Source organism: Notamacropus eugenii, chromosome 4, assembly GCF_028372415.1.
Source record: "Notamacropus eugenii isolate mMacEug1 chromosome 4, mMacEug1.pri_v2, whole genome shotgun sequence".
In the NCBI taxonomy this organism is placed as follows: Eukaryota; Metazoa; Chordata; class Mammalia; order Diprotodontia; family Macropodidae; genus Notamacropus; species Notamacropus eugenii.
The window spans coordinates 108,923,281-108,950,669 of record NC_092875.1 but is presented as its reverse complement, the minus strand read 5'-3'; the positions used below and the strand labels follow the sequence as shown (position 1 = coordinate 108,950,669).

Genomic DNA, 27,389 nt, shown 5'->3' with positions numbered 1-27,389 from the left:
CTATCAACAGAGACTGGTACCAGAAGACTATCCCTACTAAATAATAATTGATATCAGATGCAACCAGTTACAGACAAGGCAGGTCAAGGAAGAATGAGGTCATGTTGTGTGGCTTTCATTCTGCTTTAATCACTCAGCTACTCCCTTACTTGACCTGAGTCTTGTCTCTAAGGTTCAAAGCCTTGAAGGAAGGCAGACAAAAAGGAATCAATTGCTTTCTAATTAGCCACAGTGTATCTGCACAGGGGTGATGTTGGCCAATGTCCTATGCATGTGATCTTCCTAATATAGACCCCTGAGTGTTCCAGTCTGGATTACTGTGTCCCCTCCCTCCAGTCATGTTTAACATTTCATGAATAGGTTCACAGATGAGCAGAGGGTGTTAGTCAAAGGGTAATCACTTATACTGGAGGAAGGCAGTATATATCCCTTAGACCTAACTTGGTTCATAGCCATTATCATCCATCTTACTGCACTGGAATAAGACTTTCAGGTAAGCATTTTTTATCCATGTGATACTCTTGAGTGTGGGTATGATGGGTGGGGGTGTGTGTGGGGCAGAAGTTGAGTGTCATTGATGGGGAATGGGGAATCTCAATAGAGAGATGGATAAAACACTTCCTAAGTTATTTGCTTGTGTTAGGCTCCAAGTTATAACTACAGTTTGACAATGTGGGTGTGGCTCCAAGGAACTGTAGGCCTCTTATTCTGCAGTACCCTGAACCAACACAAGACAACCAGCTCCTGCTTTCAAATCTAACCACTATGCAGAGATGGCAGGAAGGTTCCTCTCTATCTTTGAGTATATGTGTGTATCGTGGCAGGAAATAAAGACACTAATTCAAACATCATATGTGGAAGTCCTTTAGCTAGATGGAAATAACTAATCTCTCTAGGCTGTAATGCTTTCAAAGGACCTTTCTGCAGCAACCCTCTGAGGTGGGTAGCCTAAGTTTCCTGGTCCTCTCCTTGGGTTTGCATTTAAATGACGTATAGCTGTTCAGAATTGTCACTCTCACTCTTTCCTTTAGTCATCAAAGGCAAAAGTCAAGATGAGCAGGGATGACTAAGGAGGCAATAGATGACCTTTATCTTGTCAGATCATAGTCTTTTCCAGGCCTCAGCTAATCTGAGGCAAGAGCTAGGTAAGAAGTAAGACAAAGGATGGTGTAATTTACCATTTACTACCACAAAAGTATCAATCTTGAATTAACTAATTTGCTTGAGGGGAAAGGGAGAGGATATGGAGTAGATCCTGCCATAGTTAGTGTAAGAAGTGAAAAAGGCTGCAGAAAAATAAAAAACAACAGGCTGTTGCTTGCCATTTGGTGAAAGGATAGAACACCCTCAAATACAATTGCAGGCAGCTGGCCTGAGTCAGGTGTTTCCTGCCAGCTCTAAGATTCTGATTGAGGTTCTTCAGGGATTGGTCACTTTTCCCCTTATTATGTAAGCATTGTCACTGGATACCATGGGAACACAAAGAGACCTGAGAGCTCAGAAAGGGTCTGCCTGAAGAGGAAGAGCACAGACTTCCAAGGAGCTCTTGGGGTAGGGGGAGCAAGAGGAGAAAATGTAGAAAACAAAAGAAATTGTGGAATTAGAGCTAAATAAATAAGAAAAAAAAGGAGGAGGAAGAAAAAATAAATGTTGATGGTTCATAAAAGCAGATTTTGAGGTGCAAGGAGGAAGCAATGGATTAGCAAAAAGAAAAAAAAGGAGAAAAAAAAGAGGAAAAGAAAATGAATAAGAAAAAGCAAATTGAAGAGGAGAAAGAAAAAACCAAGAAGGAAAAGAGGAAGTTGAGAAATAAAAAGATAGAGTGATGGGGAAGAGAAAGCAGAAAAGTAAAAAGGAAGAGGCACAAAAAGGTCACAAAAGAAGAAAGATATAAGAAGAAAAACAAGACAAAAGGTAAAGAAAAGGAAGGAGAAAGCAGGAACTGGAAAGAGAGAAGGAAAGGATGAAAAAGTGGAGGAGGAAAGGGAGAAGATTAAGAAGAGTAATATGTTGAGGAGAAAGGTGAGGGATGGGAAGACAAGGAGAAGGAAAAGCAGGAAGGCAGGAGGAGCAGGAGGAGGAGGAGGAGGACAACCTCACCAACAACAGGGGAAGAAAAATGCATGGTCAGGCACTTCCCATCAGAGGGAGGGGTCGTGTAGTCTTTGAGAGTCCCTTTTTATTCCTCTTGAGACCAAGAGTTTAACACTCGAGCAGCAGGACTTATTTGGTTCCTGGAGGTTTTCCCACCTTGCTTGGGGCAGCCTTACTTTTGCTCAGGAAGGCCTTGGTTGGGAGTGGTAGTGGCAGTCGCCTCTTGTCTCTCATCGTATCTGTGGTGACAAAGACATCAATGTGGGACACCCTTGATTGTCATCAGATGGGTGAGTTATTGACCCACCATGAGATTCCCTAGAGCTGGGGCCTAGGTCTCAGCTAGAATCCAAAACAACTTTCAGTACATGGGTAGGTAGGGGGGCAGGATGGGTGATGAGTGTAGGGGGAAGGTTAGAAGGTATAGGGGAGATTGGGAGGGGGATGTGAGGGAAGTTCTGGTGGCCTACCTTGGCTGACTCATGGGCATTGAACCATTTTTCTCTTTTAAGTAAATGATCCATTTTCACCTCTACAGTGTAATGTTACACAATTGATCACAAAAAATTACTGACATGCTATCCCTCCCTTATCCCAGTTGGCTTGAATGAGCTTACATTTATATGTTATTTTAAGACTTTCAAAATCCTTTCCACATATTATTTAATAATAAACATGCCTTGATCCTTTGTGGAAGAAACTCAGAGAGCATGGGGGTTCCAGTAGATGTGAATCCTTGCTGATTATCTCTGCTGCCAAAAGGCCAACCCTGAGGGAGTAAGCTGAGTTTAGCAATGAAAAATGTATGTGAATGAGAGAAAAGAAAGCAGGATATGACATATGCTTCTTGCTGCTGCTTTTAAAAGGTCTAGGTAGGTCTAAATTGTGAGGGGAAGGGGACAATATGGTCAAGTATCTAACTGAGGAATATCCCATTAAGTATGGAAAGTTTCTTCTTATTTCAGAATCTCTTATCTTGTGCTTGAATTGGGATCGAGAATTTAAATCCATGCCAATAAATACACCTATTCATGCAAGTTTTCCATTCATATTGACCCCAACGGTGACATTTTACAGGGGGAGCTATTGTGCTAATAGCCTAACAATTGAATGTTTATTGCTTTTCCTAATTAGTAAATTTTATCTAGAATTGACATTTAATCATAGAAGGAATATCAGCCTTTTCTAAAACTTTAAACCAGGAACTGACTTAGGGCAGAGTGCTTTGCTGCCTATATCCTATGACTTTGAAGAGATGCTGAAAGACCTCTCCCCTGAAAATCCATACTCCTGTCAGTCAGCTAAAAGATTTCAACCTTTTGTCTTTCCAGAGTCATAGAATCAATATTGGAAGAAAAAACCAAAGTTTCATCAGCAAAGAGATTATTCAACAATACCCCTCTCAGTGGTTACGTCAAACATGTGAAGATACCTCTGTGGTCAAGATTACCCATGATGCCCTGAGGAACCCATTGCATTTTGGACAGCCCTCATTATTAGAAAGTCTTTCTTTTCATGGAGCTGAAAACTCTCTACAATTTATTCCCTAAGGTAAATCGATTTTGTTTCTCACAAACAAACATGTCTGGGGAGGGGTGTATACATTAACACTTGGAGCTTAGTTGAGTATCCTTGGTTTCTGGTTGTACCTGAGGGGGACAGGGAAGGCTGTGAATGGGACATAAACCTGGTAAATGTTGGTGTCATAAGGCTAGGTTGGAGGCAGAGGAAAGTGTACGAAAAAGGGAGGAAAGAGGATAAATAACATCTGAGGATATTGTGAATATACAGAGCTGCCTTTTGGGAAATGAAAACATGGTAGCTAGGTGGCTGAGATGGTGAGGGTGCTGAGCCTAGAATAGGAAGACCTGAGTTCAAATCCTGCCTCAGATGTTTACTAGCTGAGTTACCCTGGACAAATCACTTAACTTCTCTTTCCTTCTACGTAAAATAAGGACAATCATGGCGCCTACCTCACAGGGCTCTTATGACCATCAAATGAGATAAGCTATGCAGTGTGCTTTGCAAAACTTTAAGCCCTGTATGCACGGTAACTCATTATTTTCTGTACATAAAATGAATTTTCATAAAGTAAATCATGTTTTCTTATTTGCCTATTTGTCATATCAACAACATTCATAAATACTTTATCCTTGCTTCCAGTTTGTGAAGAACTATACATTAATATCTGTGTGAGCAAATACGAGTGTACTATGGAAGTCACCTTAAAGAAACTCTGAACTGGTTCCTTAGAAAGGAGGAAATTACCACTAAATAACTGGTTTTTTATGTCCTAGTTTCCTTTAAATTTTAAAGGGATCTTTAGGGAGTCTTTGATAGAAAAATAGTGACTGAACATTGAGTCATCCTGCTCTCCAGTCCTTTGCAACTGTCAACAGAGAGTGGCACCCAACAGCCATTCCTACTAAAAAGCAATTGATATCAAATGCAGCCAGTTGTGTGACTTTCATCCTGCTTTCATCACTGAGCTGCTCCCTTGCTTAAAATGAGTCCTATCTCTAGGGTTGAAAGCCTTGAGGGAAGGTAGAGAACAAAGAATCAATTGTTTTCTAATTAGCCTAAGGGTATCTGAACAGGGGTCCTACTGGACAAGGTTCTGTGCTTGTGAACTTTTTAATATAGAACCCTGAGTATTCTATTCTGGATTACTGTGTCCCATCCCTCCAGTTATGTTTTGACATTTTATGAACAGGTACATAGAGGAGTAGAGGCTGTGGGGTAGAGACTTATGCTTCAGATAAGTGATATACATCACTTAGCCCTAATTTTCTTCATAGTCATTTTCTTCCATTTATCTCCACTGTAATAACACTATTCACCTAAGCATTTTTTATCCATGTGCTACTCTAGAATGTGGGTATGAAGGATGGGGGTGGAGTATGGGAAATTCAGTGTCATTGATGGGGAATGGGGATATCTCAATAGAGAGATTGATAAAATGCTGGCTAAATTCTTGTTTGTCTATGTTAGGCTCCATGCTATAACGAAATTTTATTAATTTGGGTGTGGCTCCATGGAAATGTAGGCACATAATTCAACAGTACTCTGAGCCAACAAAATCTAACCAAGTCCCCCTTTCAAATCTATCCACTTTGCTCAGATTGATGTAAGGTTCTTGCAGTGTGTCCATCTACCTTTGCATCTGTGTCTGTGTATCTTGGCAGGAAATAAGAATTCTAATTCATACATGCATGGTGCAAATCCTTTAGGTAGGAGGAAAAAACTCTAATTTCGGTGGAAATGTTGATGGGGAACAGAAAAGAGATTTTGAGACTGCCTGGAGGAAGAAACAGATTAGGAAAAAGAAGGAAAGGAGAAAAAATAGGAAGAGAAAATAAAAAAAAAAAAAGCAAATTGAAGAAAAGGAAAAATCAAGATGAGACAGAGGAAGCTGAGAAAGAAAAGAGAAAAAGTGATGAGGAAGAGAAAACAGAAAGGAAAAAAGACAGAGGCACAAAAAGGTGAGAAAGAAGAAAAAGGTAAGAAGGAAAAGAAGGCAAAAGATAAAGAAATGAGAAAGCAGGAACTGGAAAGAGGAGGAAAGGATGAAAAAGTGGAGGAGCAAAGGGAGAAGTAGAGGAATATGGTCAGGAGGAAAAAGATGAGGGAGGGGAGGACAGAGAGGAGGAAAAGCAGTAAGACAGGGGGTGGAGGAGGAAGAGGAGGAGGACAACCACACCATCTACAGGGTCAGAAAAAGGCATGGCCCGTCACCTCCCAGCAGGGGGAGGGGTTTTGTGGCCTTTGACAGTTCCCCTCCCCTCCTTTGGGGCCCAGGACTTTAGCACTCAAACAGCAAGACTGAGTTTGTTTCTGGAGGGTTCCCTACCTGGCTTGAAGCAGACAGCTTTTTGTCCAGGAAGACCTTCATCATTCCAGTTGGAAGTGGTAGTGGCAGTTGCCTCTGGTCTCTCATTGTATCTGAGGTGACTCAGACATCAATGTGGGACCCCCTTGATGGTCATCAGATGGGTGAGTTATTGACCCCACCATGAGATCCCCTATAGCTGGGGCCTAGGTCTCAGCTAGACTAACAAACAACTTTCAGTACCTGGGGAGGTGGGGGGGGCAGGTTGGGTGATGAGTGTAGAGGGAAGGTTAGAAGGCATAGGGAAGACTTGGAGGGAGTTGTGAGGGAAGTTAAAGTGGCCTAGCTTGGCTGACTCATGGGCATTATTACTATTTTTCTCTTTTAAATAAATGATCCATTTTCACTTCTACAGTGTAATGTTATACAATTGATTACAAAATTTACTTGCATGCTGTCCCTCCCTTACCCCGGTTGGGTTGAATGAGCTTACATTTATATGTAACTATAAATATTTCAAAATCCTTTCCATATTTTATTAAACAATGAACATGGCTTTATCTTTGAGGAAGAAACTCAAAGGGCTTGGGGATTCATTAGAATAAGTTTCATTAGATGTGAACCCTCAGCCAAGTTTAAAAGCTTGTGAGTTGCTCAGGGGCCACTTCATGGTGAGATTTTTCTCTCTAATATTTTATTTCACAATTGATAGGCCTGTGTGGAAACCTCTAGTCAATGGTCAATGAGTTTTGAAGAATTTTTTCCACACTGAAAATCTTCCTGATTATACCCGTTGTTCTCTTGTGTGTCCACATGCCAAGATGTATTGCTCATTTCATTTGAATATTGGGCTCCCCTTGTTTTGGAGATCCTGTGGTCTACAGAGAAGTCCAGTGTAGGGCTAAAGAGTTGGATTGTGTAGCAGGTATCCAGTTAGTAGGAGGAAGATATGGTTGAGCTAGGCTTGCTGTATATATTTTGGGGAGAATGGCAAATACAAGGTGAGGCCTGGGAGTGAATAAGAACAGTAGTATTAGTTAAAATTTGTTGAACATTTGGGCTTGTATGCATTCCATCATCTATGATCATTGCTACTAATGAGAATGCTTGGGGACTATGCTAATCTATACTGCAACGAGAAGATGGCAAGAAAATGCAACAACATCCTTCTCAGAGAAGGACAAATCCCAGATCACGTAAGAGGTCTGCTAATTGAACCAACCTCGCCTTGAGCAGTTCTTGATTGAGGGGCAGCAGCATTCTTTATAGAGCATGCCTCAAGACCTGGTCAGGTGCAGCAAGTGGTGATGGCATGCAACCTTTCCACCCAAAAATCTGTAATATGGAACCATATCTACAGGACCCTAGTTTTCAAAGGAATAGATCTAGAAATACTAGAAAATGAAACACATGAAGTGAAGAAAAAAAAGATGGACAAGTCTTTAGATGGATCCGTGAAGAAAGGCAGAGACTGAATTTGGGGAGGAGAAATTTAGGAGAATTGAGGAAAAATTGAAGATTGACTTGAGTTTATGGAAGATGAGGTGGACTCCATCTAATGAGGCCTCCAGATGGAGAAGGATAAAGGAAAAAATTTCAAAAAGGAAAACAACTCAAGGAAGTGCAGAAGGTATAGCAAAGTACAAAGAGGAAGGTGAAACACTTTGGTAAGGATAGAAGGAATGAAACAATTGGATGAGTCTACCTATGTGCTGCTTAGAGAACTGAGAGAAAATAGCTAGTCAGGTTTTTAACAGGTTAAAAACTAAAATGAAACAACCCATAAAGGAAACAGAGAACATGAAGAGAAGAGTTCTTAAGGGAATAAATCTGTAAGGAAAGTCTACCTGTAAAAGATGGAATGAGGTGATGCAGTGGATGGGGAGCTAGAATTGGAGTCAGTATGACCTGAGTTCAAATCCTGCCTCAGACAATTATTAGCTATGTGACCATGATCAAGTCACTTGTTTTTTCTCTGTTTAAGAATAACTTTTGAAGAAGAAAGGATAGAATGAAAATGACTAATTAGGAAATTTATACGACTTAGCAAATATATACTCTATACTTATGAATATATGGACATTTGTTTCATTAGCCAATTAAATAAGGAGACCAAAGATGTCCTTGATGAATTCAAATCATGGACCCTAAGAAAATGACATCTCTGGGAACTGACGGAATTGCTAGATGAGATTGTTGAACCACCGTTGATGATGGTAGTGACAGTGTTTAGCATAGGAAGACCCTGAGAAGAAGAAATACAGGTCTGAATTTTTTTTAAATGGAAAAAAATGGATGGAATAGATCTTTATTGCCTTTGAATAATGTGCTAAATATAAAAGGATTAATTTCAGTATGGTAAGTTCTTCCACCTGGGTTTGAGATATAAAGAGTGAAAGACACAGATAGTAATCATAACTGGGAATGTGAATGGGATGACATCTCCCAAAAAACTGAGAGAGATAGCACAATGGATTATGAACCAGAATCTAACAATATGTTGTTTACAAGAAACATATTTGAATTAGGGGGATACACACAGGATGAAGGTAAAAGGTTGGAGTGGAATATATTGTGCTTCAACTGATATAAAAAAAAATCAGGGGTAGCAGCCCTAATCTCAGAAAAAGCACAATCAGAAATAGATTTAATCAAAGAGATAAGGAAGGAAACAATATCCTGCTAAAACACACCATGGACAATGAAGCAATATCATTTCTAATCACATATGCTCCAAGTGGTATAGCATTCGAAATCTTAGAGGGAAGTAAAAGGAGTTTCAGGAAGAATAGACAGCAAAACTATACTAGTGGAGGACCTCAACCTCTCCCTTTCTGAACTGGAGAAGTCTACCCTCAGAACAAACAAGAAAGCAGTTAAGGAGGTGAATAATCAAGATACGTTAGATGCATTCCCAATAAGAATCAGAGATGAAATAAGCATGGCCATTGTCAGCAATATTAACCAATATGGCTCTAGAAAGGTTAGCTGTAGCAATAAGACAAGAAAAAGAAATTGAAGGAATTAGAACAGGCAAAGAAGAAACTAAGTTAACACTCTTCACAGATGATACAATGATATACTCAGAGAATCCTAGAGATTCAAGTAAAAAACTATTGAAATAATAAACAACTTTGGCAAAGATGCAGGTTACAAAATAAACCCACACACATCTTCTCCATTTTTATCTATTACTAACAAAGCCCAACAGCAAGAGATAGAAAGAAAAGTGCCATTTAAAGCTAGGGTAGACACTACAAAATATTTGGGAATCTACCTCCCAAAAGAAATCCAAGGACTATATGAATACAATTACAAAACACTTTTTGCACAAATAAACTCAGATCTAAGTAAGTGGAAAAACAGCACTTGCTCTTGGGTAGGCATAGCTAATATAACAAAAATGACTATTCTACCTAAATTAAATTACTTATTCAGGGCCATACCAATCAAACTATCTGATAATCATTTTCTAGAGATAGAAAAAATAATATCAAAACTCCTCCGGAAGAACAAAATGTCCAGAATATCAAGGGAACTAATGAAAAGAAATGCTAGGGAAGGTGGAATAGCTGTATCCCATCTCAAATTGTGTTATAAAGCAGCAATTACCAAAATATCCTGGTAGTGGATAAGAAATAGAAAGGCAGACTAGTGGAATAGGTTAGATACTCAAGACACAGGAATCAATGAATATATCAATCTTCTGTTTCATAAACCCAAGGACCCCAACTTCTGGCATAAGAACTTACAGTCTGACAAAAGTTATTGGGAAAACTGGATAACAGTGTGGCAGAAACTAGGCATAGACCAATGCCTGACACCATACACAAGAAAAAGCTCCAAATGGGTATATGATTTAGGTATAAAGATTGATACTATAAACAAATTAGTGGAGCAAGGAATAGTGTATTTATCAGATTTATGGAGAAAGGAAGAATTTTTGACTAAAGAAGATATTGAAAGCATTATGAGGTACGAAATGGATAATTTTGATTACATTAACCTGAAAAGTTTTTACACAACCAAACCCAATGCAATCAATATTTGGAGGGAAGCAGAAAACTGAGAATTTTTGCATAGTATCTGTGATAAAAGTCTCATTTCTAAAATATACAGAGAACTAAATCAAATGTACAAGAATACACATCATTCCCCAACTGAGAAATGGTCAAAGGATATGAATAGGCAGCTTTTACAGTAAGAAATTCAACCTATGTATAGTCATGAGAAAAAATGCTCTAAATCACTATTGATTACAGATATGCAAATCAAAACAACTCTGAAATACCACATCAAACCTATCAGATTGGCTAATGTGACAAAACAGGAAGATGATAAATATTGGAACACTAATTCATTGTTGGTGGAACTGTGAGCTGATCCAAGCATTCTGGAGAGCAATTTGGAACTATGGCCAAAATGCTAAAAAAATACGCATACCTTTTGACTCAGTAATACGACTTCTAGGACTATATTCTCAAGAGATCATAAAAATGGTACAAAAATGTACAAAAATATTTATAGCAGCACTCTTTGTGGTAATCAAAAACTGGAAATCAAGGGGATGCCCATCAATTGGGGAATGGCTGAATATATTGTGGAATATGAATGAAATGGAATACTATTGCGCTATAAGACATGATGAACAGGAAGACTTCAGAGAGGCCTGGAAAGACTTAGATGAACTGATGCTGAGCAAAAGGAACAGAACCAGGAGAACTTTGTACACAGCAAGAACCATACTGTGCGAGTAGTTTTTCTGCTAGACTTAGAACTTCATTGCAATGGAAGGACTTTACAAAGTCCCAATGGTCTTTTAAGGCAAAACGCCTTCCACATCTGGAGAAAGAACTACAGAATTCGATCACAGAATGTAGCAAAACATTTTCTTTTGCATTACGTTTTCATTTGTTTTATGATTTCTCCCATTCGTTTTAATTCTGCTTTGCAACATGACTAAGGTGAAAATGTATTTCATAGGAACGTATGAGTAGAACCTATATAAACTTGTATACTGTGTCAAGAAGAGAGGAAAATTAGGGGGGAAGGAGAGGAAGGGAGGGGGAAAATACTCAAATTACGTAAGTGAAGGTAGAACACTGAAAACAAATAAAGTAATAGAAAATAAAGAAGCTCAGCTTGTGGGAAGATCGGTATTATCTTAGCAGCAGATGAGAGCACCATCAGCTGGGGCCTCTCCCAACCTTCCATGAATTGGGCTATGGCAATCACAAGTCCAAGTCTTCCAACCATGGCCCAAGAAGTGAAAATCCTGGATGGCATTTACATAGCGCAGGTTGCCATAGGCTCCTCGTATTATTTGGAGATCAAGAGACAACAGAACGAGACTGAAAAGAAAAAGTGAAAATAAATTGCCTGAGTATAATCCCTGCATCCTCCCCTGATGCCAGGGGGAAGTAAGGCTGCCAGGGAGCCTGTCTCCAGGCAGCTCCAGGCAGCCAACATTGCCACTGGAACACAAAGAAGGCCAATGAGAAGAGATTATTCAGTGAAAAGGTAGCCCAAAGCTCCTATTTGTTCGTCTTTCAGAGGTGATATTTTATAAGCCATTTAAACATTTAATACCTATTTATTATATCATCTCCAAAGAGTTTCTCCCTTCCTTTCTCCATTTTCTTCCCCATCATACCAAAAATATTTAAATAAAATATTTCCTCTTAGTTGATTAGTTAGCATTCCTAATAAAACTAACATAAAAACCCTCCTTCTTTCAAGAGAATCCTTACCAAAAAACTCTTTCCAAGAATGTCACTGTAAAAAAGACTCCCTCTTTCAAAAGCATCCTCTTCATGCAAATGGAACCATATTCCAGAGGGCCTCTTTGCAACTAAATACACTTATTCACGCAAGTTTTCCTCTCATATTTCCTCCAACAGTGACATTTCACAAGGCTAGCTATTGTGCTAATAGCCTAACAACTGATTTTGTTATATATTTTCCTAAGGAATTTGTTTTACCTAGAACTGACATATAATCATGGAAGGAATATCAACCTTTTCTAAAGCTTTAAGACTAAGAAATGACTTAGGGTAGAATACATGGCTGCCAATATCTTGTGACTTTTCAGAGATACTGAAAGACCTCTCAACTCAAAATCCATACTCCTGTCAGCCAGCTAAAAGGTTCCAAATTTTTATCTTTCCAGAGTCACAGAATCAATATTGGAAGGAAAACCCAAAGTTCCTGCCAACTAATTCACAAAAATTATCTACAAAACGAATCTTCAACAATACTCCCAATCAATGGTCATCTCAGTCCTTTAAAGATCACCACTATGGTGAAGATCACCCATGATGCCTTGAGAAATCCCACTGCATTTTGGACAGCCCTCATTATTAAAATGTCTTTTCTTTGCATGGAATTGGAAACTCTTGACAATATATTCCTGAAGGTAAGTGGATGTTGTTTCTAGAAGATCCTGTTTATATGCAAGCATGTCTGGGGAAGGGTGAAATACATTAAGTGAGCTTAGTTGAGTTTCTCTGGTTTCTGGTTGTCCCTGAGGGGGCTAGGGAAGGCTGTAAATGGGACATAGACCTGGTAAATTTTGATGTGATAGGGGTAGATCAGAGGTAGTGTAAAGGGGAAGAAACAAGGAGGAAAGAGGATGAATAACATCTGAGGATATGGTGCACATCCAGCAGTGCTCTTTTGGAAATGAAGGCATTGGAGCTAGGTGACCCACCAGGTAAGGATGCAGAGCCTAGAGTGGGGAAGACATGAGTTCACAACCTCCTTCAGACATTTCCTAGGTGGGCTGACCTGCAAAAATTGCTTGACTTCAGTTTCTTTGTGTGTAAAATGGGGACAATGATTGCACCTACCTCACAGGGCTCTTATCAAAATCAAATGATGTAACATGTACAATTCACTTTGCAAACTTTAAGCCCTATGTAAGTGGTTATTATTTTCTGTAGATAAAATGAATTTTCATAAATTAAATTCCCTTTTCATGTTTCCTTATTTGTCTTCTTAATATCATTCAGATGTACCTTATCCTTGGTTTCAGTTTGTGAAAAATTCAAACTTAGTATCTTTGTGAGCAAACACAAGTGCACTAGGGAAGCCACCTGTTTAAAGAAACCCTCCATTGTTACCTTTAGAAAGGAGGAAATTCCCACTAAATGGCTACTTTGATAAGTCCTAGTTTCCTTTACAGTTCAAAGGGATCTTTCGGGGGCCTTTGATGGAAAAATTGTGACTGCACATTGAATCACCCTGCTCTCCAGTCCTTGGCTGCTGTCAACAGAGACTGGTACCCAAAGACCATCCCTACTAAATAACAATTGATATCAGATGCAGTCAGGTGTGGACAAAGCAGGTGAAGGAAGATTGGGGCCATGTTGTGTGGCTTTCATTCTGCTTTTATCACTGAGGTGCCACCTTGCTTAACCTGAGTCCTGTCTGAAGGGTTCAAAGCCTTGAAGGAAGGTAGTCAATAAGGAATCAAAGATTTTCTCATTATCCTAAGGGTATTTGAACATGGGTCCTGCTGGCCAACGTCGTGTACATGTGCGCTTGTTAGTAGAGAGACCTGAGTGTTCCAGTCTGGATTACCCTGTCCCCTCCCTCCACTTATGTTTTCACATTTTATAAAGAGGTTCCCAAATGAGCACAGGCTGCTGGCTAGAGGCTAATCCCTTATACTGAGGGCAGGGAGTATCTATTAATTACTCCTCACTTTGTTCATAGCCATTATCATCCATCCTACTGTCCTGGAATAAAACTATTCAGATAAACATTTTTTATCCAGGTGCTACCCTTGAGTGTGAGTATGATGGATGGGGGTGAAAGGGTAGTTGAGTGTCATTGATCTGAAGTCTGCAGTACCCTGAACCAACAGAATCCAACCAAGTCCCCCTTTCAAATCTAACCACTGTGCCCAGATGGATGAAAAGTTCTTGCAGTGTGTGTGTCTATCTTTGGGTCTTTTTCTATATATCTTGGTGGGAAATAAGCACACTAATTCAGACATCCATAGTGCAAGCCCTTTAGGTAGATGAAAGTGACTCTACTTGCCGTAGGCTTTAAGGTTGGAAAGCACCTTTCTGCCAGCAACCCTCTGAGGTGGGTAGCCTAAGTTTGCTGGTCCTCTTTTGGGTATTGTATTTAAGTGAGGTAAAGCTGTGCAAAATTGTCACCCTCACTCTTCTTTAGTCATCAAAGGCCTGTGGTAAGAACAAAGTCAACATGAGCAGGGATGACTAAGGAAGCAGTGGATGACCTTGGTGTTTCTAAATGAAGATCTTTCCCAGGCCTCAGTTGAACTGAGGCCAGACCTAGGTCAAAAGGCAGACAAAAGATGACCTAATTGACCATTGACTATAACAAAAATATCAATCTGGGAGGGCTTAACTAATTTGCATGAGGGCAAAGTGGGAGGATAGGGAGCAGGCCCTCCCATAGTTAGAGCCAGAAGTGAAAAAGACCTCAGAAAAATATAAAATGCCAAACTGTTGTTGCCATGTGTTCAAAGGAAAATACCTTGTACGCAATTATATTTGGAGGCAGTTGGCCTAAGTCAGGTGGCTACCTCCAGTTCAAAGATTCTGATTACAAGTCTTCAGGGACTGGTCAGTTTTCCCCTTATTATGTAAGCGTTGTCACTGGATACCATGAGAACACAAAGAGACCTGAGAGCTCAGAAAGGGTCTGCCTGAGTTTGAAGAGCACAGTCTTCAAAGGATCTAAGAAGGAGAAGAAGGCTTCCCTTGGGCTAGCCTTCCCCTTGTCCAGGAAGACCTTGGTCTTCCTAGTTGGGAGTGCTCCTGGCAGTTGTGTCTAGACTCTCATTGTGTCTGAGGGGACCCAAATAGCAACATGGGACACCCTTGGTGGTCATCAGATGGGTGAGTTATCGACCCCACCATGAGCCCCTTAGAGCTGTGTCCTACGTCTCAGCTAGACTCACAAACAACTTCTAGTACCTGGGGGTTCGGGGGAGGTGAGGGAGGTGAGGGAGAGGCTGTATGATGAGACTAGGGAGAAGGTTAGAAGGGATAGAGGAGACTGTGAGGGAGATGTGAGGGAATTTCTTGTGCCCCAACTTGGCTGACTCATGGGCATGGAAATCTGCTTTGTTATTAATGTATTTATACCTTGTTAATTAATTAATTTAATCAGTTAATTCATTAATTTATTGATGTATTTATACCCTGTTTTTCTATTTTAAACAAAGGATCCATTTTCACCTCTACAGTGTACAGTATACAATTGATTATAAAAAATAACTCCCATGCTGTCCCTCCTTTACCCCACTTGTGTTGGATGAAGTTACATGTATATGTAAATTTAAGGTTTCCAACCTCCTTTACACATATTATTTAATTCTAAACATAGCTTAATCTTTTTTTGCAACATTCAAAGCTGTTCAATTGAAAATATATCCCTTCAATTCAGAGTGCTTTAGAAGAGTCCCATTAACTACATTGTTTAAATTGTTATTATTTTGATATTCTTATTAAATACAGCTCAAAGCCTTAATGGCAATGACTTTAAAGTATTAAGCGATTATACAATCAGACCTCTTGTGACGTTTCCCTCCTCTGTCAAATACCAAGTAAGATGGCACTCGTACATTTCTTGTCTGCTGAAGCAGACATCTGTAGTTAAAAAAGAAAGAAAGAAAAGGCCTATGGGAACTGCCAAGTATCCAGGAGTTCATTATATAGTTGGTTTGGATTTCAATTTGACATGGAGTGTTAAGTTTCATCAGATATAGAAGTAGTAAACTAGAAGGAATCAATGATAGGTTATCAGTCATCCAAAAAATAAAACAGAATGCATATAACGAAGAATGGACTTAATGGGAATTATCATCACTACATAGGGGACAGGGGAAAATCTCAAACTCTAAAATGAGATTTAAAAAGAAAAAAGCCCCACATCATAGAAAATAGGGAAAGACATATATAAATTAGGACACAAGATAGGACTGTAGTTTTGTCTTATGCATGGCAGGCATTCAATAAATATTTCTTTAACAAATGAAGTAATGATCAAATCACCATATGGTCTTTGTCTTCTGGTGTGTTTTGGGTTTATAGATTTTGATTGTTTTGTTCTTGTACATAATTTCACTGAGTTCCAAAGAAACATACTCACAAATTGTAAGCTTTGGATGGGAATTAATGAGAACAAATGTGCCAGTCTACTTGTTCAAATAGAGGAGCTATCTTTCCACCCATAACCATGTGTATGTTCAATTGCTTCCATTCCTTTAACATAACTCTGGTTAATCATGACAGTGCAATCATCAGTGTTTTACATCTCTCAGAGAGAGATATCATCATTTTTAAAGTGTAACCTAAGATGATCTTGAGTTATTTCAATATTACAAACATGGCTCTCATCCTATGTCCTTGATACCTTAAGTATAGTTGTTTTAAGTATTAGGTTTTAAGTCAATCTCAATTAAAAGTTTAGGAAGAAGCAAAAATGCCTGAACTATGGATAATAGCAGAAACAAAAAATATGTGCAATCTACATATGAGGCAATCCCACCATTAAAAATTCTGGAATGACTGCTCACTAACAATGTACGTCTCATTCTTTCCCTGAGCCCCCGTTTCCCTCCTATTGCTTTCTCATTTTCAAATAAGTGTCGATTTGGAACATAATACATTTTGGGTTTTCAAGTACAGGAAAGCAGATTTCATGAAATGATCCATGAGAAAAGATTATATTAAGGAGGGAAAAGTCACGTCTGCCATCTTTTAAATGCAAAGGTAGTATTGACTTCCAAAAAGAAAAACAAACACCAATCACTTCAGCCTCTAAACTGCTTTTACAACTCTCTGTGCTTCAGAATTATGTCAAAGAACAATAGGTTTCCAGTCCTGTTTACAAGTTTGTCCTGAATGGCAGCTCTTGACAAGAAACCTCTCAGTTCCAATCTCCAGGATTAAATAAATTCCTTCACAACAAAGAAAACAGGACCACCAGGAGAGCACCACTGGATAATGATAGAGCCAACTGCAGAGGTACATGGAGTGTTAGCACTGCCTTGGGTACTATTCTTTGGAGTATGTGGTGCAAAAGGTCAATATTGTTTTATGGTGCATAGTTTACCACCCTGCCATGCCAACAGCAACACCTAGATTGTTCCACAGTTAATTCTTAAGTTGTGAACTAGCAGTTGGATTATTTGAGCTTTTCCCTGCCAGAAATAATCAGATATTCAGGGGTCATTATATGAGCAGCATACTTCTAAGATGGTTGACAAAGCTATCTCTTATGCTCTGCATTTAAAACTGCAGGGATAATGTTCTTCAAAATGAATCAGCTCAAGTAAGTCTTTCTTATACAACTAAGTTCTATAAAAGAGTTTGAAATGATCAAGTATCCTTTTAATTCATATTTCAAAAGAATAGCACACTTACAATACTACCTTTTGAAATTTATACTGACTAATTATCATTAAGATGTCTTTAAAAGTACTATTGCAACTGTCATTAAAAATCTTTGTATTAAAAGAGGATATTATTATGGCACACAGGAAATAAAATACAGATTTTGGAAAATACAAATGCAAAGATGTATTAGAAGACCCAGAACAAAGATCCCAAGGCCGTGCCAGTGGTGCCCCAGTCAGCATTCCCAGAGCCAGGTCTCCATCGTGATCCCAGTAATGCTTACAGACGATGACATGGTTGACAGGCTGCTGTACATAAGGTCCTGGATATGGATACTGGTATGGTATCGCATAAACCTGCCCATTAGTAGGCATAGATAACTTGAGTTCCTGGAGGCTATGCACCATTATAATGACCATAGCCAAATACCTCTGGAGACTGTGTGGCATAAGCTGTACAAGGAAGAGGAGATGGAGCAACAGCAGTCTCATCATACATGACTGCTGAGCCAGCATAAGCTGTATTTATTCTGGCATCCTGGAGTGCAAATTTCCATGCCAAGCAATCATCTTCACTTTGTGCACAAAGATTGATAGCTGTCCCATCAGGGAAAACAATTTGCAGTATGCGGTCTTTTGGCTAACCCTCAGGAGCCTGAAAAATCATAGCACTCATTTTCCATTTGGATGTTGATGCAGTCCACCAGCATGTCAATCTTCTACATTCTACCTAGTCTGGTCGTCATAATAAATTAGCTGGTCATCTGACCACAGATCGAACCAGGATTTTTTCCACCTCTTCAAGATCGTGCTTTGTCAAAGCAGCCAACCACTCTTCACAAATGCCATCCTTTCACCTTCTGGAGAATTCAGTTGGCCACGAAACTCATGTGGGAGTCTGGTCAGAATGACAAATGACGGATGCACTTGCTCGGGCTCTTCCCTACTGGACACTGGCTTAATCTTTTGAGGAAGAAATTCAAAGGGCCAAGGTATTCATTCGAATAAGTTTCAGTAGATGTGAACACTCAACCAAGTTTAAAAGCTTGTGAGATGTTAAGGGGCCACTTCATGGTGACATTTTTTCTCTAGTATTTTATTTGTCAATTGATTGGCATGTGTGGAAAGCTCTAGTCAATAGTCAATTAGTTTTGAAGAATTATTTCCACACTGAAATTCATCTGGATTATACCAGTTTTTCTGTTGTGTGTCAACATGCCAATGATGTAGTATTGTGCATTTCATTTGAATATTGGATTCACTTCCTTTGAAGAATCAAGAGAAGCATGAAAAAGTAAACAGGAAAGAGATGTCATTAGGGACTTACCAAAATTGAACTGTTTACTTTCCTACATGGAAAAAAAATTATAACCCTTGAGAGTTTTCTCAGTATTAAGATAGTTGGAGGGAATATTTTATATATACATACACACATGTGTGTATGTGTGTGTGTTGTGGTGGGTTTATATATATATATATATGTTTAGGTGAGTACACACATACTCATATATATATGTATATATGTACCAAGGTATATGTATGTAGTCATCAGATAAAGACCCAGCTGAGAGGATGTGACTAGCAACCACCACAACACAAGGAGAACATGTGGAGCAATGTGTCTAGCAGACTCCATACTGAGCAGGAAACAGGCCAAATGAGAAGACATGAGTTATTCTGCAACATCACAAGTGTCAGCTGACCCTCCACCTAGAACCCAGCACCACACATGCCCTACAAGGTTGCCCTTTAGTTAGGATCCTCATAGATCCATCCTCTTCCCACTCACACTGTGTCTATTTATGAGAGAATATGCCCTGCTTGGATTGTTGGGGGGGGGGGGAGCTGCTGTCATTTTTCTTATCATGTGATTGAACTTCATGTCTTTCCCTTGAAATAGCTGTGTCCTCAGGGACAGCACATAACTTGAACATTACAGTCTTACACTACCAAACATGCAGTGCTCCCTTTCCTTTTCTTCTTCCCTCACTCACCCTCCCTTCTGTGCCCTGTCTCTCTGTTCCCTTATCCCCACACATGCTTTGTTGAGTCTCCTCTGAGGTCACCCGTTTTCTCACCAGAGTCTGAAGATACTGCGGTGCCACTGCTGGCTCCTGAGTGTGTTTTCAGACAGGAACCTTGTGCAGTAACAACACAGGATGAAATCTGAAGTGACCTGGGCTAGGTCACCTCCACTGGCGGCTTTACAGGGACTGGCTGGTGAGGAGAGTCACCTGAGGGACCTAAGCTCACTTCTGTTTTTAGATAGCACATTCACATTTAGTGTGCTGTCTGGGGGCTCATTAGGGAGTCAGTGTCCTAAACAAATAACCCTCTATTTATGGACCACAGGGTCATCTCTGCAGAACTGTTCTGTCTAGAGTCTGGAGATCAGGACTCAAACCAGCTCTCATTTACTTGGTTCAAGATTCACTTTTGTGTTTCTTTTATGATTTTCCTTTCCTGTTTTCCTTTACATGCTTCTTTTGATTCTTGTCTTGGGAAGTCAGATTTTTCTATACAGATCTGGTCTTTTCCTCAACATGAATGATTGAAAGTCATCTATATCATTGAATGACCCTTTTTTCCCTTGAAGTATTATCCTCAGATTTGAGGGGTAGGTGATTCTTGGTTTCAATCCCAGTTCCTTTGACTTTTGAAATATCCCATTCCCTTCAATCCCTTAATGTTGAAGCTACCAGATGCTGTGTTATGCTGATTATATTTCCACAGTACTCAAATTGTTTCTCTCTAGCTGCTTGCAGTATTTTCCCCTTGATCTGGAAACTCTGAAATTTGGAATATTCCTAGGAGTATTTTTGAAATATTGAAATTATTGAAACATTGAAATATTCCTACGAGTTTCTCTGTTTGGGTCTCCTTCAGGAGGTGATCACTGGATTCTTTCAATGTATATTTTGCCCTCTGATTATAGACCATCAGGGTAGTTTTCCTTGGTAATTTCATGGAAAATAATATCTAGACTCTTTTGGGATCATGGCTTTCAGGTAGTCCTATCATTTTAAAATTATTTCTCCTGGATCTATTTTCCAGACCAGTTGTTTTTCCAATGAGTTGTTTCACGTTATCTTCTATATTTTCAAATTTTTGGTTTTGTCTACTAACTGCTTGGTTTAACTCAAAGTCATTCATTTCCCTGAACTCAATTCTTTCTTTCAACACATTCTTTTATTCCATAAACTTTTAAACCTTCTCTTCCATTTGGCTAATTCTGCTTTTTAAAACCTCCTTCTCCTCAATGGCTGTTCAGATGTCTTTTTCCAATTGGGTTAGCCTCTTTTTAAAACTGTTATTTTCCTCAAGATTTTTTGGTTCACCTTAAGTAAGCTGCTAAATTCTTTTTTAAGGTCTTCTATTGCCTGAGAGCAGTTTAAGTTACCTTTGGAGGCAGAGGCCTTGACTTCCTGTGACAGTATGCCTTGTTCTTTCTCATCTGAAAGGATGGGGGCAGACAGCTGTTCCTCAAGAAAGTAAGCTTTTATGGTCTTATTTTTGTTCCCTTTTTTGGGCATTTTCCCAGCCACTTACTTGACTTCAGAGTATCCTCTCCACTGCCACCTGGCCTCACGACCATCAAGCCAGCACCTGGGGACTGAGATTCAAATGAGCTGCTCCCAAGCCTCAGGGGCTTTGGGCAGGGGCAAGGCTGCTATTCAGTGTGAGATTAAGATCAGCTGCTCAGGTGGGGACAGGGCCACCACAGAGGGCTCATTTCCCTCAGGGGCTTTCTGATGAGACCTTCAACAATGGATGCAGGCTACTGCTTGCTTTGGGAACGCTGTCTGCTGCTGCCTCTCCTGCTGCCACCTGAGCAGGCCTGAGGTATGGGGAAATCATGTTCCCCTTTCAGCCAGTCCAAAGGATCTGCTCACTGATATTTGACACTTGTGGGTTGAGGGATCTGGGGTGCTGTGGGACATTCTGTCCCTGAAGCCTGCTTGGATCTGCTACTTTCAGTGCTGGGTGGCCAAGGCAGGGCTGGGATCTGCTCCATTTTATGTAAAACTGACAATCATAGCCTTTACTAATGCTTTAAAACCAAGAACTAACTGATGGCAGAATACATACATACCAATATCCTGTGACTTTTAAGAGATGCTGAAAGACGTCTCAACTCAAATTCCATACTCCTGTCAGCCAGTTAAAAGATTTCAAACTTTTGTTCTTCCAGAGTCACAGAATCAGTATTGGAAAGAAAACCAAAAGTTCCTCTCAAATAATTGATATAACTCATCAGCCAAGAGACTATTCAACACCATCCTAATCAATGGTTATCTCAAACCTTTGAAGATCATCAATGTGGTGAAGATTCTGAGAAACCCATTGCATTTTGGTCAGCCCTCGTTGTTAGAAAGTGTTTCCTTTGCATGGAGCTGGAAACGCTCTGCAATTTATTCCCTAAGGTAAGTGGATTTGGTTTCTGGAAGACCATTTTTATATGCAAACATGTCTGGGGAAGGAGGGAATACGGTCAGTGAGCTTAGTTGAGTTTCTCTGATTTCTGATTGTCCCTGAGTGGGACAGGGAAGTCTGTGATTGGGGCACAGATCTGATAAACTGTGATGTGAAAAGGTTGGGTCAAAGGAACGGAGAAGGGGAAGAAAAAGGAAGTTAAAAGGATAATTAATATGGGAGGATGCTGTGACAGTCCAGAGCTGCTCTTTTGAAAATGAAGGGATGGCAGCTTGGTGGCCCAGAGGGAAAGGGTGCTGAGCCTAAAGTCAGGAAGACCTGAGTTCAGAGGTTGCCTCAGACATTTCCTAGCTGAGTTACCCTGGACAAATCACTTGACTTCAGTTTCCTTGTATGTAAAATAGGGACAATAATTGCACCTAACTCACAGGGCTGTTACCAAATCATTATGAAATGAGATAACATCTACAATGCACTTTGCAAACCATTAAGCCATATATAATGATAATTTATTATTTTCTCTACATAAAATGAATTTTCATACATTAACTCCTCTTTTCTTATTTGTCTTATTAACATCAAGCACAAATACTTTGTCCTTGCTTCCCGTTAGTGAAGAATGATAAATTAACACCTTTGTGAGCAAACACTAGTGTACTCAGGCAGGCACCTGTTTAAAGAAACCCTGCATTGGTTCTTTTACAAAGGAGGAAATTCTCACTAAGTGGCGGGTTTGATAAGGCCTAGTTTCCTTTGAAGTTTATGGGAATCTTTAGGGGCCATTGATAGAAAAATCATGACTGAACATTGAGTCAGCCTGCTGCTGTCTACAGAGACTGGTACCAGAAGGCACTCCCTACTAAATAACAATTGATACAGATGCAGCCAGTTGTGTTCTAGGCAGGTGAAGGAAGAATGGGGCCATGTTGTGTGCCTTTCATCAGGCTTTAATCACTGAGCTGCTCCCTTGCTTACCCTGAGACCTATCTCTAGGGTTCAAAGCCTTGAAGGAAGGGAGAGAACAAAGAATCCATTGTTGTCTAATTAGGCTCAGAGTATCTGAACATTGGTCCTGGGGCCAATCTCCTGTGCAGGTGAGCTTCTTATTATAGATCCTTGAGTGTTCCATTCTGGATTACTCTGACGCCTCCCTGCAATTATGTTTGGACATTTTGTGAACAGGTTCTCAAAGGAGGAGAGGTTGTTGGCTAGTGGGGAATCACTTATACTGGTGGTAGGGAGTATATACCATTCAGTCCTAACTTTGTTCATAGCCATAATCATCCATCCAACTGCATAGGAATAAGATTATTCAGATAAACAATTTTTATCCATGTGCTGCTTTTGAGTGTGGGTGTGATGGATGGGGCCAAGGTCGTTGGGGAGTTGAGTGTCATTGATTGGGAATGGGGCCATCTCAATAGATATATGGATACAACAATTACTATGTTCTTGTTTATCTGTGCTAGGCTCCATGCTATGCCTAAAGACTGATGGGGAAGAGAAAGCAGAAAAGGAAAAGGAAGAACAAAAGAAAAAAGGAAGGGTCATAAAAAGATCAAGAAAGAAGAAGAAGATAAGGAAAAGAAGGAAAAAGAAAAAGAAATGCAAGGAGAAAGCAGGGACTGGAAAGAGAGGAGGAGAGGATGAAAAAATGGAGGAGAAAAGGGAAAAGAGGAAGAGGAATATAATGAGAGAAAGATGAGGGAGAGGAGGATGGTGAGACGAAAAAGCATGAGGACAGGAGGAGAAGGAAGAGGAGGAGGAGGAGGACAATCACCCCATCTACAGGGGAAGAACAAGGCATGGCCAGTCACCTCCCAGCAGGGGGAGGGGTTTGTGTCCTCCTGTTGGGACCTGCAGTTTAGCACTCAAGCAGCAGGACTGATTTGGTTTCTGGAGGTTTCCCCACCTGGCATGGGACAGCCTTCCTTTTGTCCAGGAAGACCTTAGTCATTCCAGTTGGGAGTGGTTGTGGCAGTCGCCTCTACCCTCTCAGTGTATCTGAGGTGCGTCAGACTTCAACGTGGGACACCCTTGGTGGTCATCAGATGGGTGAGTTATTGATCCCTCCATGAGCTCCCCTAGAGTTGGGGCCTAGGTCTCAGCTAGACTCAGAAAGAAACTTCAATACCTGGGTGGGGGGCAGGTTTGAGGATGAGAGTAGGGGGCAAGGTAGAAGGGATAGAGGAGATTGTAAGGTGGATGTGAGAGAAATTCTGGTGACCTAACTTGGTTGACTTGTGGGTACTGAAACTTGTTTTGGTGTTAATGTATTTATACCCTGTTTTTCTATTTTAAATGAATGATCCATTTTCACCTCTACAATGTCATGTTAAGCAACTGATTATAAAAAATAACTCACAAGCTGTTTCTACCTTAATCCTACTTGAGTTGATTGAAGTTACATTTATATATAACTTTGAAAGTTTCAAAATTTTTTACACATATTATTGAATAATTACATTGCTTAGTCTTTTGAGGATGAAATTCAAAGTGCTTGGTGGTTAATTAGAAGAAGTTTCAGTAGATGTGAACCCTCAACCTAGTTTAAAAGCTTGTGATCTGCTAAGGGGCCTCTTCATGGTGAGGTTTTGTCTCTGGGATGTTATTTTTCAATTGATTGGCATCTGTGGAAAGCTCAAGTCCATAGTGAAAACCTTCTCAATACTTTTTTCCACACTAATATTCTTCTTCATCATACCAGTTGTTCTGGGTGTGTCAACAGGCAAATTGCTCCTGTAGTACTGTTCATTTCATTTCAACCTTGGGTTTCCTGTGCTTTGGAGATTCTATCATCTCGAAAGAGGTCCAGTGGTGGGGCTGGACAGGTGGTGTGTGTAGCAGGTGTCTAGTGACTAGGAGGAAGATATTGTTGAGCAAATCATGCTATAGGCATTTTGGGGAGAATTTCAAATGAAGAATGAGACATATGAGTAAATATAGTATTAGTTAAATTTTATCAAACATTTGGGGATGTTTATCATCTACATGTACATCATCTGCAGTAATTGCTACTAATGAGAATGCTTAAAAACCATTCTACCATTTACTGGAATGAGAAGATGGCAAGGAAATACGACATCCATCTGAGAAAAGGAAATATCTGAGATCACATGAGAGGTTTCCTAAGAGAATCAACACTACCTTGACAGCTCCTGATTTAGGAACAGCCATATTATTTAGAGAGCATGACTCAAGAGTTATACCAGATGCAGGAAGTGGTGATGGCAAGCAAACTTTTCACCCAACAATCTGGAATATTGTGTCCACCACATTCCCAGGAACTGAGCTTCAAAACTAGCAGATCAGAAATGAAGAGGAAATGAAAAGGATATATTGAAAAAAAGAAGAGAGAAAAGACTTTAGATGGAGGGATGAAGAAGGCCAGAGACTGAATTTGGGGAGCTGAAATATAGGAGAATTTGTGGAAAAATGGAAGGAAGATTTGAGATGATGGAAGAAAGCTGGAAACCATCTAATGAGGACTGCAGATTGAGAAGGATCAATGAAAAATTCTCCAGAAGGGAGGAAAAAACTCAAGGAAATGTAGAATGTATAGCAAATAAGAAAAGGAAAGTGAGACACATTGGTAAGGACAGAAGGAATAGAAAAGTTGGATAAATCTGCCTATCTGCTGCTTAGAGAACTCAGAGAAAATACTTAGGTGTGACTGTCAAGTTATTAAGTGGTGAAAAAGGAAAGTGAATCAACACCTAAAGAAAACAGGGAACATGGAGGGAAGAGTTGTTAAAGGAGGAAATCTGTAAGGAAAGTTAACCTATAAATGTTGGGATTAGGTGATGAAGTGGATGGGGAGCTTGAGCTGGAGTCAGTACGACCTGAGTACAAATCCTACCCCAGAAAATGGTTAGTGATGTGCCCATGATCAAGTCACTTAAACTTTCTTAGTCTCAGTTCGCTCATCTGCAAAAGCTGAATAATATGTCCCACCTTGCAGAAATGTTGCAAGGATCTAAAAATTTAATATCTTAATGCTTAATATAAATACTAGTTGTAGAGCAGTAGTACTACTAGTAGTACCAGAAGTAGTAGTAGTGGTAGTAATTGTAGGAGTAGTAGTAGCAGCAATAGTAGTATGAGGAGTAGTAGTAGTAATAGCAGCAGCAGCAGCAGCAGTAGTAGCAGTAGTAGTAGTAATAGGAATAGTAGTAATTGTAGTAGTAGTAGTAACAGTAGTAGTAGAAGTAGGAGTAGGAGTAGGAGTAGTAATAGTAGTAGCATTAGCAGCAATAGTAGTAGTAGGAGCAGTAGTAGGAGTAGTTATAGGAGCAGCAATACTAGTAGTAGCAGTAGTAATAGTAATAAAAGGAATAAACATGTAGAAGGAATACACCTAGAAAGCAAGCAAAAAAAGTACATCTTATAAATAGAGTAAAGTAGTAATTAAATCCAAAAGCATGGAATATTACTTTGGTAACAAGGAAGATCAAAACATATAGCCAGAAGATAACAAAGGAAAAACTCCTACATCCAAAACCTCCAAGAGAGATATGATTGGTCACAGGCCCTGGAAGACCTAACAAAGGATTTGGAAAATCAAGTAAGACAAACAGAAGAAAAATTGGGGAGAGAAATGAGAATGATGGAAGAAAATCATGTAAAATGAGTCAATAGCTTGCTAAAGGAGACACCCCAAAAATGGAAGACAATAACACCTTAAAACACCCAAATGGCAAAAGAGGTCCAGAAAGCAACTGAAGAGAAGACTGTATGGAAAACCAGAATTGGCCTAATGGAAAAAGAGGTCCAAAAGCTCACTGACGAAAATAATTCCTTAAACATTAGAATGGAACAGATTAAAGCTAATGACATTATAAAAAATCAAGAAATTGTAAAACAAAACCAAAAGAATGAAAAAATAGAAAACATTGTGAAATATATCACTGAAAAACAAATAACCTGTAAAATAGATTGAGGAGAGACAATTTAAAAATTATTGGACTACCTGAAAGTCGTGATTAACAAAAAGAGCCTAGAAATCATCTTTCAGGAAATTATCAAGGGGAACTTCCCTGATATTCTAGAACCAGAAGGTAAAATAAATATTGAAAGAATCTATGCATGACCTCCTGAAAGAGATCCCAAAAAGAAAACTCCCAGGAATATTGTAGTCAAATTCCAGAGTTCCCAGGTAAAGAAAAAATAATTCAAGCAGTCAGAAAAGAAACAATTATAGTGTTGTGGAAATACTGTAAGGATAACACAAGAGTTAGGAGAGATGCTATAATGTAAAAGCTACTAGATCTTGTGTTGACCTGATTGTATTTACACAATACTGGAATAGGATATTCCAGAGGTCAGAGAAACTCCAGAATTCAAACCAAGAATCACCTACCCAGCAAAACTGAGTATGCTATTTCTGGGGGAACAATGTATGTTCAATGAAATACAAGCCTTTCAAGCATTCTTGCTGAAAAGACCAAAGCTGAATGGAAAATTTGAGTTTCAAATACAAGAATCAAGAGAAGCATGAAAAGGTAAACAGGAAAGAGAAATCCTAAGGGGCTTTACAAAGTTGAAATGTTTAGATTCCTACATGGAAAGATATTTGCAACCCTTGAGTTTTCTCACTATTAGGATAGTTGGAGGAAATATTATATATATATATATATATATATATATATATACATA

General features: G+C 39.5%; 1 long non-coding RNA gene and 1 pseudogene across 1 annotated transcript; one reads left to right on the top strand and one right to left on the bottom strand.

Annotated features, from left to right (window-relative positions):
• Window positions 1-1,479: 1,479 nt before the first annotated feature.
• Window positions 1,480-27,342, top strand: LOC140500462 (uncharacterized). Its single transcript, XR_011965745.1, has 5 exons — window positions 1,480-2,384; window positions 3,426-3,645; window positions 12,093-12,338; window positions 21,493-21,724; window positions 23,204-27,342. It is a non-coding gene; the product is annotated as an uncharacterized lncRNA (long non-coding RNA).
• On the bottom strand, window positions 14,525-18,678 carry LOC140500461 (pleckstrin homology domain-containing family B member 2 pseudogene; annotated as a pseudogene).
• Window positions 27,343-27,389: the final 47 nt, after the last annotated feature.